Consider the following 10,146-nt stretch of genomic DNA (forward strand, 5'->3'; position numbering starts at 1 on the left):
GTGGCCTGAAGGGCAAGAGGCTGGGGCAGGACAAAAAACAGGACCCTGATGCCGCCTCCCAGAAATCCACCGCGTGTCTTCCCAACAGAGGTGGTGACAGCCCCGATTCTAATGGGGGTTACTTCCTTGCTTTATAAATCTCCTACCTATGAATAGATCCTAAACACTTGAGTTTCATTTTACTTATTGTTGAGTTCTATATAAATTAAGCCATACAGGGGCTGGGGATTTAGTTCAGTGGCACAGCGCCTACCTGGCAAGTGCGACATCGTGAGTTCGATTCCCAGTACTGAAAAAAAAAAAAAACAAAAAAGGGGAAAAAAAAAAAAAGTAAATTAAGCCATACATACTGTTTATATTTTTGGTGTTCTTGGTTCTTTCATTCAACATTTATGTGTGTAAGACTCACTGATTGGGTGTGGAGGTTTTAAATATGGAGTTATGTTGCTACATTATTTGAATACATTGTTATTATTTATCCTTTTTTGTTGTTTTTTGGTCTATTGATTCACATTTATGTTGTTTCTAGCATGGCCATGACGATCAATGCTGCTGGTTATACTACAGATTTATCCAAGTCCATGGGATGTGGCAGGGTACTGAGAAATTGAACCCAGATCCTTCACACTGAACTACATCCCCAGCCCTTTTTATTTTTTATTTTGAGACAGGATCTCACTAGGTCAGTAAGTTGCTCGAACTGGGCTCTAACTTGTGATCCTCATGTCTCAGCCTCCTAGAGTGCTGTGATTATAGAGGTGTGCTACCACACCCTGCTCTACATGATTTTCCCAGGTAAAATTACAGGGTCTCCAAGTTTGAATGGTTTCAACTGTGCTAGATTAAGCCATGCCATTTTTCCAGCACACCTGTGACACTCTGCATTCCCAGCAGCAACTCGTGAGAGTTCTCACCCATACTTGGCATTGTCAGTATTTTGTATTGAAGACATTGTAGTGGGTATACAGCGGTATCTCATTATTTCCCTAATGACGTTAAGCACCTAGTCGAGGGCTTATTTCCCATCTTTAGCTTTTCTTCAGTGAAGTATCTGTCTGAGTCCATTGCTCATCTTCTTACTGAATTATGTTTTATTGGTTTGTAGGTATTCTTTATGGGCTCATTTGAGTCTATCTGCTTCTGTGCATCCGTTTCCTTCCTGTGCTTTGCATTTGTTTTCTCTTAATGGGCTCTTCTGATGAATAAAAGTTGTCAGTTTTAAGTTACTCAGTCACATCAGTCTTCTCCTTCATAACCAGGCCATGGAGCTTTCTCCATTATGTGCTGCAGCAACAGCCTCACAGGCCACTGGGAGGCCTAAGGTGAGGGTGAGTCAAGATGCTCAAAGGTTTGGAATGGCACTGTTCTGCTCTGTACATGTTGTTGTTATTCTAAAATCTGTGGTGTGCCTTTCTCATGTGGGGCTAATTACTGAAATGATCACCCAATCCCATTGCTCTGCTGTACCATGGCTGTTGCAAAGAGCATCTGCATATGTGATGCTCTGTTCCTTTTTCTGGAGAAAGAGCTCCAAGGAATTGCTGTGTATGGTGTTCCCCTGCTGCGGGCTGGGGAGCCCTGGGTGCTGCTGCCGCGTCTCCTTCATCTCCGTCACGTAGAGGCAGGAGGCGTGATGTGGAGACGGGTGCTCACATGGCATCAGTCTGGGCAGCCCCTCCCCTCCGCTGCCTGGCTTGGGCCTGGTCGATAGCCAGCTTTCCTGTCCAGCCTTGGCCCATACCTGGAACCTGTGAAAGGCCAGGGCAGTCTCAGCCTGTCTCGGAGTCCCAGGAACCTCACCCTGCAGTCAACAGCCACAAGGGATGGGTATCTGTCAGCTACCACTTCCTCTTCTGGGGCCAGGAGACAGTCTTTGGAAATCCCCGTACCCGGAGCATGTCTGGCCTGCATTGGAAGTACTGAGCTGGACGAGACTGAGTGGCAGACTTTGCGCCTGGGTGCCTGCTGGGTGTAGCTTTTCTCTGCAGCCCTAGTGGTGGAGAGTGGGCAAGGGCAACGTCTTGGTCTGGTCATTCTCTGCCATAAGGGAGCACCGTGGCCTAGCAAGCTTCTCACAGTTAGGAGGCTGGGAGGTCCCAGACCAGGGTGCGGGCAGGTTCAATGTCTGGGGAAGGCCCACTCCTAATGTGAGGCTGGCTCTTTTTCTGTAGCTCATGTGGCAGAAAGAGGGCAAGAGAGGTCTCAGCGGCTCCCTTTTCAGCGCACTGATCCTGTTCCCAAGGGCAACCTCATGTCCTAATCACCTCCCCAAGCCCCCAGCTCTTTGTACCATCTCACTGGGGTTAGGATTTCAACACACAAATTGGGAGCAGGGTGGGGCACATCAAGGCCTTCACAGGAGGACGAGGTTCCACTTTCGTGGGTGGGGTGGGGCACAGCAGGGGACACACCTCCTTGTGGTACTGAAGCCGGGTGGTGACAAGGGGGGCACTGAGGAGCCCTGCAGGGCTGTGAAGGGGGAGCGCTGGCGTCTCCGAGTCTGGGGACCTCTTCTAGAATTCAGAGCCAGAACACCTTTCTCTTTTGCCCAAGTCCTTCTGTGGCTTCCTGCCACAGTCAGAGCGAATTCCAGTTCCTCACCGAGGCCTTTCCCCACTTTTCTTGGCCTCGCTGGGTCCCCTCCCAGCGTCACCCACCCCCATCGCAACTGCCCTGGGCACCTTTGGCTTGCGAAAGCCTTGGTGTCTGTGCAGTGCCTTGGGCTGGAAATACCCTTCCCTGGGTTCTTTCCATTGTGGGCTCTTTCGCGTGGGTAAGTGGCAGCTTCTTCCCCCCTCCTCTGGGCGACCTTCTCCTGAACCCTCTATCAAGAAGCGTCATTTGCTTATTTGATTACAGAGACTTTGTGTCAGCATTTTGTTCCTAGCACCGAGCACAGTTCCTGGCACCCAGTGAATGCTCTGTGACTGTTCTGCGTGTAAGCCAGCCGTGGTGGTGCACATCTTTAATTGTAGCACTCTGGGAGGCTGAGGCAGGAGGATCATAAGTGTGAGCCCAGCCTGGGCAATTTAACAACTTAGTGAGACCCTGTCTCAAAATGAAAAAAAAAAAAATTGAATGGGCCTGGGAGTTAGCTCAGTGTGAATGCTCTGAGTCCAAGCCCTGTACCTTCCTCCACTCCTCAAAAAGGAAAGGAAAAAGTAACTGCTGTGTTAGTGAATGAATGAATGAGTGAATGGGGTAGACACAGAGAAGGGATTATCCCAGCTGTGATGCCTACCTAGTCCTGACTCATAGTGTGATCCTGGGCAGGCCACCCACCCCCTCTGAATTTCCATTTTTCTCACTGCAACACAGTATGAAATCAATTCCTCCTAGCAGCAAAACACTGTACTTGAGCAAATCACTCAGCCCTAAAAACTACTGCTCACCACCACTGCAGACATGCGACACACTTGGGATTATGATAGTGCAACATTTGTTTTGAAACATTCAACATGAACTGGTGGCTACCCATGGGCCGCTCCAGGTATGTGAGCAAACCCCAGCTGGTGAGTGTTTTGCAAATGACACAAAATCCGCTCCTGTGAACCTAATGTTTCTGCACCTAGGTGTTCGAAGGTTTTTTATACTGCAGGATTTTAAAATCGGTGCCATAGACAGAGTTCACTATGGGGCATTATTGAGATATACTAGGGTAGGCCTGGGGCTCAGGTGCCATTTCTACATGCCAGGCTGGGATCTGTGATGAAGGGCTGGGGTGAACCCTAGTAACTTGCACAGGCTGGGCACATGTTCTACCACTGAGCTACCCCCATGCACACCTGTCTGCCTTCTCCTATCAAGACGACACACAAAACGTGCTTCCTGTTCTTGGGAGATATGTTTGTGTGAAGTCTGAAGAGCACTTGGGAGGAGGTTTAGGGCTATGGTGCATTGTTTCAAGGTTTGTGCCCATAACAGGGCACCTGATGGGGACAGATGAGGTTGAGGCATAGTCTCCACTTGGTTTTTTCAGGTCCCAGCAGATACAGTGGTGCTTTCTTCTCCACAGAAGAGGAACACGAAGGTGGCCTGGCTGCAGGTTAATTAATAATGGAGGGTCGAGGAATCCTTTTTCAAAGATGGCTGGCAGAAGATTTTGTTTTGCTGAAGTGGGGTCTGTAAGCTGGAGACTGGAACAGAAGGGACTGAGAAAATAAAGGTGATTCAGGAAGCAGTGGGGTGGGGGGAGACAAGGGCAGATTCATAGCAAGGCATCAGAGGGGGAGGCTAGGCTGGGGAGCTGGATTATTTCTTGGGTGGCTGATGGGCTTAGCTATTTAAGCTGCTATAGCAAAATAGCATAGACCATGTGGTTTATAAATTCTCACAGTTCAAAGACTGGAAGCCCAAGATTGAGGCTCTGACACATCTAGTGTCTTTTCAGAGCCTGCTTTCTAGGTGGCTGTCTTCTTGCTGCGGAGGGGTGAGGAGTCTTTTTGATGAGGGCACTGTAGGGGTTGATTGATTTTGTCAATTGGAGAAGTTTAAATTGGTTCAGCAATTGTACACCCTAGGGTGTAGAGGACCCACCCTAGCGTGGCTCATCACCTGGATGGTATAAAAAGGAAATGAGGAAGGACAGATGGGTTCTCATTCTTCAGAGGAGCTCCAGTCTTCGCCTTCAGCCTTCCAGCCTAGACGCATCAGCCTTCTGTCGTAGACCCTTTGGCCTCCTGATTCAGACTTGCACGGAACACTGCAGTGAGCTCCAGACCTTGGACTGAACCCTTCAGTCTCCAGTGTGCAGATACCCTGTGCAAGCTTCCTAATCCAGCTCTGTGGCTATTATAAGCCAATCATGTTATTTCCTGTGCATTTGTATATCTTGTGTTACATCTGTTTCTCTAGTAAAACCCTGACTGATACAGGCACCAATACCATTCACATTTGAGTGCCTAGTTCTTACAACATGCCCAGTCCCAAGAATGTGTTCTTCAAGACAAGGTCCAAGTGGATTGTCATCTCACTTAATAGTTATGGATACTGTTATGGTTTGGGTCTAAAATGTCCCCTAAGGGTCTCAAGTGTTGAAGGCTTTTCCCAAGGCAGCAATGTTAGGAGGTAGGGTTTCTGGAAGGCAATTAGACCTAAGGGCTCTAGGTTCACCAGCAGATTAATCTATTGATGGATTGATAATTTGATGGCATTTATAGAAGTGATGGAAACTTAGCGGGGAGATCCTGGTTGAAGAAAGTGGCTCATGGGAAGCATGCCCTTGGGGACTATACCTTGTCCCACCCCTGCCCATTTGTCTCTCTGTTTTCTGGCTGCCGTGAGGTGAGTAGCTTTCCTCTCACACTCTTCTGCCAATGATGTGTTGGCCTCCCCACAGCCTAAGTCAGTGGAGCCAGCTGACCATGCTAACTCCTCTGAAATCATGAGCCAAAGTAAACCTTTCTTTCTTTAAGTCGTTTTCTTGGGTATTTTGTCACAGCACTGAAAAGCTGACTGATACAGAGACTGAGCCCAAGAAAAAGACTAAGTGTGGCCAACCACACTCAGAGTTAAGTGGCTGAGCTGGAATTCAAACACAGTTTTGTTTGCATCCAAAGTCTCTGCTATAACTATCACTGTCACCACCAGCAGAGTGAGCCAAAGCTCAAAGTGACACACTGGGTGCTGAAAGACGCTGGGGCCAATGAGAGGTGTCCATTTGGACAATGGGAAAACCAGTCTTACATTCATTCATGACCTGGTGCTGGAAGGGTCTGGGCCTTGGTGAGGGGTGGGCTGATTGGAGCAGAGACCTGCATGGCGGCTGCTGCTCAGTGCGAGTCCAGAGCAACTTGCCGTGTCCACAGCAGCAGCAAGTCCATCTGGGCAGCGCCCCTTCCATCCCAGCAGGCTGGAGAGAGCCCCAGCTGTGGGGGGCAGCCCTCAGGCAACCTGTTCCTGGCTAGCTAGTTTTATGTTGTGCAACCCAGTTTCTCCAGAAGAAGACAGCTTGGGCCTGGGGCTCCTGGAGGTGTTGTCTCTGCCCCTTGTGAGCACTGCCTTGCTGGTTGCTGGGTCAGAGCACGTGGGGTCAGAAACATCACCAGGGCATCAAATTGCCTGTCCCTGGCACATACCCTGCAAACAGGGAGTTTTTAATAGGTGCCCCTCTAACATATTGAAAAGTTTTAAATAATTATCTTTAAGTAGGTAGTACATTAAGTAATACACAGTAGCTAAAGAGAGTTTTAGGAACCGAGTGTGGTGGTGCACATCTGTAATGCCAGCTGCTAAAGAGGCGAGGCAGGAGTGCAATTTAGAAACAGTCTCAAAAAAAAAAAAGTCCATATAATTCAATCATAAATTTTGAGGGATAGTGTTTTAGATTCAACACATAATCATAGATTCTTATTATATAATAACAGCATACTATATAAAATATTTACATTTTTGCAACCCAATTATTTTTTATCGAGATATAATACACATATCATAAACCCTTTTAAGGTGTTCCATTCATTGGTTTTTCGTACATTCATGTAGTTGTATCATCAACACCCTTATCTAAATCCAGAATAATTTCATAATGCCAAAGCCAAACTGGTATTCTTTCCTCCTGCCAGTCCTCTGCAGCCACAAATCCACTTTTTGTCTCTATGGATTTGCTTACCTGGGCCATTTCATATAAATGGACTCATATAATAAGTGACATTTTGCATCTAGCTCCTTTCATTTACATGTAAGTTTCATCTATATTGTAGTGTATGTCAGTACTTTGATTCATTTCATATGGAAATACTACTTTGTTTAATCCAGTTATTGGCTAATGGGCATTTAAGTTGTCTGCTTTTTGCTGTTACGCATATATTTCTATGAACATCTGTGTACAAGTGTTTTTCAGTTCTCTTGAGTATTTCCTTAGATATGGAATTGCTGGATCACGTGGTAACTTTGTGATTATTCTGAAGAACTACCAAAGCACAGTGGCTTCACCATTTCACATTTCCATCATCAACGTGTGAGGATTCCAATCTCTCCGTGTATTTTCCAACACTTGTTATTTTCTCTCTTTTAGGCTCTAGTCTCCCTCGTGGGTATAACGTGGTATCTTGCTGTGGTTTTGATTTCCATCTCCCTAGTGATTAACCATGTTGAGCATCTTTTAATGTGCTTGTTGGTCACTTCTAAATCTTCTTTGTAATGATGTCTATTAAAATCCTTAGCTCATTTACAAAATTGCATTAGTCCCCTTCCTATTGAGTTTGAGAAGTTGGTTTTGTTTTGCTTTTTTCTTTTTTTATTTTTGAGACAGGATCTGACTGCGAAGCCCAGGCTGACCTCAAACGTGAACTCACAGTGATCCTCCTACCTCAGCATCACCCGTGCTCCGATTGCCACTATACCCAGTGAGTACCACTAAACTCACCTAGTTTGAGAAGTCTTTTGTATACAGTGTTCTAGGTACAATTTACAAATATTTTCTCCCGCTCTGTTGGCTGTCTTTTTACTTCTTTGTGGTGTCTTTTGAAGCACAAAAGCTTTTAACTTTGATTAAGCCCAATTTACCTATCTTTTTTCCTTTGGTTGCTTATGGGGTCAAATCTGAGAAATCGCTGCTTTATCTGAGGCCATAAAGATGTACACCTACGGCTTCTAAGAATTTTATATTTAATTCTTGCATTTAGCTCTTTGAACCATCTTGGATTAATTTTTGTATATGGGATGAAGTAGGAATCCACATTCATCCATTTGTGTGTAGATCTCCAGCATTCAGCACATTCATTGGATGACTATTCTTCCCCCTTAATTTGCCTCGGGAAGGAGCGAGGATGTAGCTCAGTGGCAGAGCACTTGATCTTGCATACTCCACACCCTAGGTTCAAGCCCCAGTTCCACAAAAATAAACAGAACAAAACAAAACTTGCCCGGCAATTTAAACTGTGATTCTTATTAAAAAAGCTACTTTTTAAATTTAGCCTTATACTGTGGCCATTGTTCTATGCTAATAAACGTACACTAACTTAGGCTTTTTTGATAGTACTAGGGATTGAACACAGGGGCTTTTTCACAATAGACAGTGCTCCACCACTGAGCTACATCCCAGCCACTTTTTAAAATTTTATTTGAGACAGGGTCTCACTAAGTTGTCCTGGCTGACCTTGAACTTGGGGTCTTCCTGCTTCAGCCTCTTGAATAGCTGGGATTATAATCATGTTCCACGAAATCTGGCTTACCATAGCATCTTTTAACAATAGATTTCTGGTGAAATGCAACAGACATAAAAGAAAGTGTAAGTATCACAAGTGTTTAACTTGACTGGTTTTCACAAAGTACTTGCATCCTTGCAACCACCATTCAGGCCAAAAATAGAAATTAACTAGCACCCCAGAGGCTCCCTTTCCTCACCACTCCCTCCAGAGGCCCCCTTTGTCCCTGTTCCTTGCCATTCCCTCCTCCTCCTCCCCAGTGGTATTCTCACTCCTGGTTCCTCCCGCTGTAATTTAGCTCCACCTGCTTTTGAGTTCTATATAACTAATATCACACAGGATGCATGCTTTTGGATCTGGCTTCTTTCACTCAGCTTTACTGTGGGCCTTTTGGACTGCAGTAGCTTATTCATCTTCATTGGTTGTTAGAATCACAGCACCACTTCTTAGTGCATTATTCATTACCTACCAGACCCTGCACCAGGGAACAAGGCAGCAGATTCCTATTCCTTTACAGCTCATGTTCCCTTGGGTGAGAGACTATATAGAATATATAGCATGTTGTGCAGAGATAAGTCCTATGCAGGAAAGTACAAAGGGAGCACGGCAAGGGATGCGAGTGTTACAGTTGTGTGCAGGACAATCCCTGGAAAAATCACATGTAAGCAAAGACAGGAAAGGGAAGGAAGGAGCTGGCTAGGTTTCTAAAGGAAGAGCATTCCAAGTGGAGGGAACAGCAAGTGCAGGGACCCGGAGGTGGCAGAAGGCTTGTCCTATTTCAGGGACAGCAGGAGGCCAAGGTGGCTGGAGCAAAGGGAGGGAGGGGAGGCTGGTGGTAGTGGTAGTGGGAGTGATGGTGGTGAAGTCAGAAAGAATGCTTTCAAGGATGCCGGCTTTTACTGAGTGATGCGGGAGTCACCAACCTAAGGGTGAAGTAATTTGACTTTTTGAAAGAGGCTTACTCTGGCTGCTGTACAGAAGCAGGCCTGCAGCAGGAATCATGGAGAATGGCCAGCAGCTCTTGTGGACACCCAGGTGAGAGGAGATGAACAGTAGGACCCCAGGTGGCCATGGTGGGTCAGGTAAGGAGTGGCTGCCCCTGGGGTTGTTCTGAGCATTTGCTCCTGGGTGGGATGTGTGGGACAGGTGAAGGTGGGTTGGGTTGAGTTTTCCAGCTGCTCTGCTTGGTCCCTGCTGTTGGGCATTTAGGGTTCCAGCTTTTCACTGTGACACACAAGATGGGGCGTCCATCCTTGCAGGCCAGTCTGAACGGTCAGGACATGACCTCTGTGGCCAGCCCTGCTGTCACTATCTGGATAGGTTAATTCATCTTTCTGTGCCTCACTGTCTTCATTTTTTTTTTCTTCCGGTACAGGAATTGAACTCACGACCTTGTGCTTTCCAGGCAGGCGCTTTGCCACTGAGCTAAATCCCCAGCCCCCACTGTCTTCATCTTTGAATTAGGGGTAATAACAGTTAACACCGTGTAGGTGAGATTTGTCTGTGAAGGTCCACACATTGTAAGCACTATGTCAATGCTGGTTATTTGCACTATTTTTTCTTTCAATGAGTCTTCACATCTAAAACAGACCCCAATATAGGTGCTTTCAAAAACAGCATTTATGTTGAAAGAGGCTCATTTCCACCTTAAATGGAAAACATTGTCACTTGCTTGGAAGAATAGGAATTCATCAAATAAATTTAATGCAAACAAAACAGTGCTGGTAAGTGCTGTCTAGGTACCGCTGCGAGGCCGAATAAAGTAGGCTGTGTCCAAGCCTGGTGAGCACCAAAGTGGGACCTCTCCCCTCAACCCAGCAGGACTGACAGAAAATGGAAAACAAGGAGCTGTGTTTAAAGGCCTTCCCCACACCCCACGTGTCACCTGAGAACCCCACAGTAACAGAGCTTCTAGATGACCAAGGACTTGGGGGTCCCTTAAACAGTGCATCAAGTTTGTACTAGCACCAAAGATTTTCTAGTCTTTATTTCATAAGAT

The sequence above is a fragment of the Chinchilla lanigera genome, unplaced genomic scaffold, assembly GCF_000276665.1.
Source record: "Chinchilla lanigera isolate Chin_1 unplaced genomic scaffold, ChiLan1.0 scaffold00032, whole genome shotgun sequence".
NCBI lineage: Eukaryota > Metazoa > Chordata > Mammalia > Rodentia > Chinchillidae > Chinchilla > Chinchilla lanigera.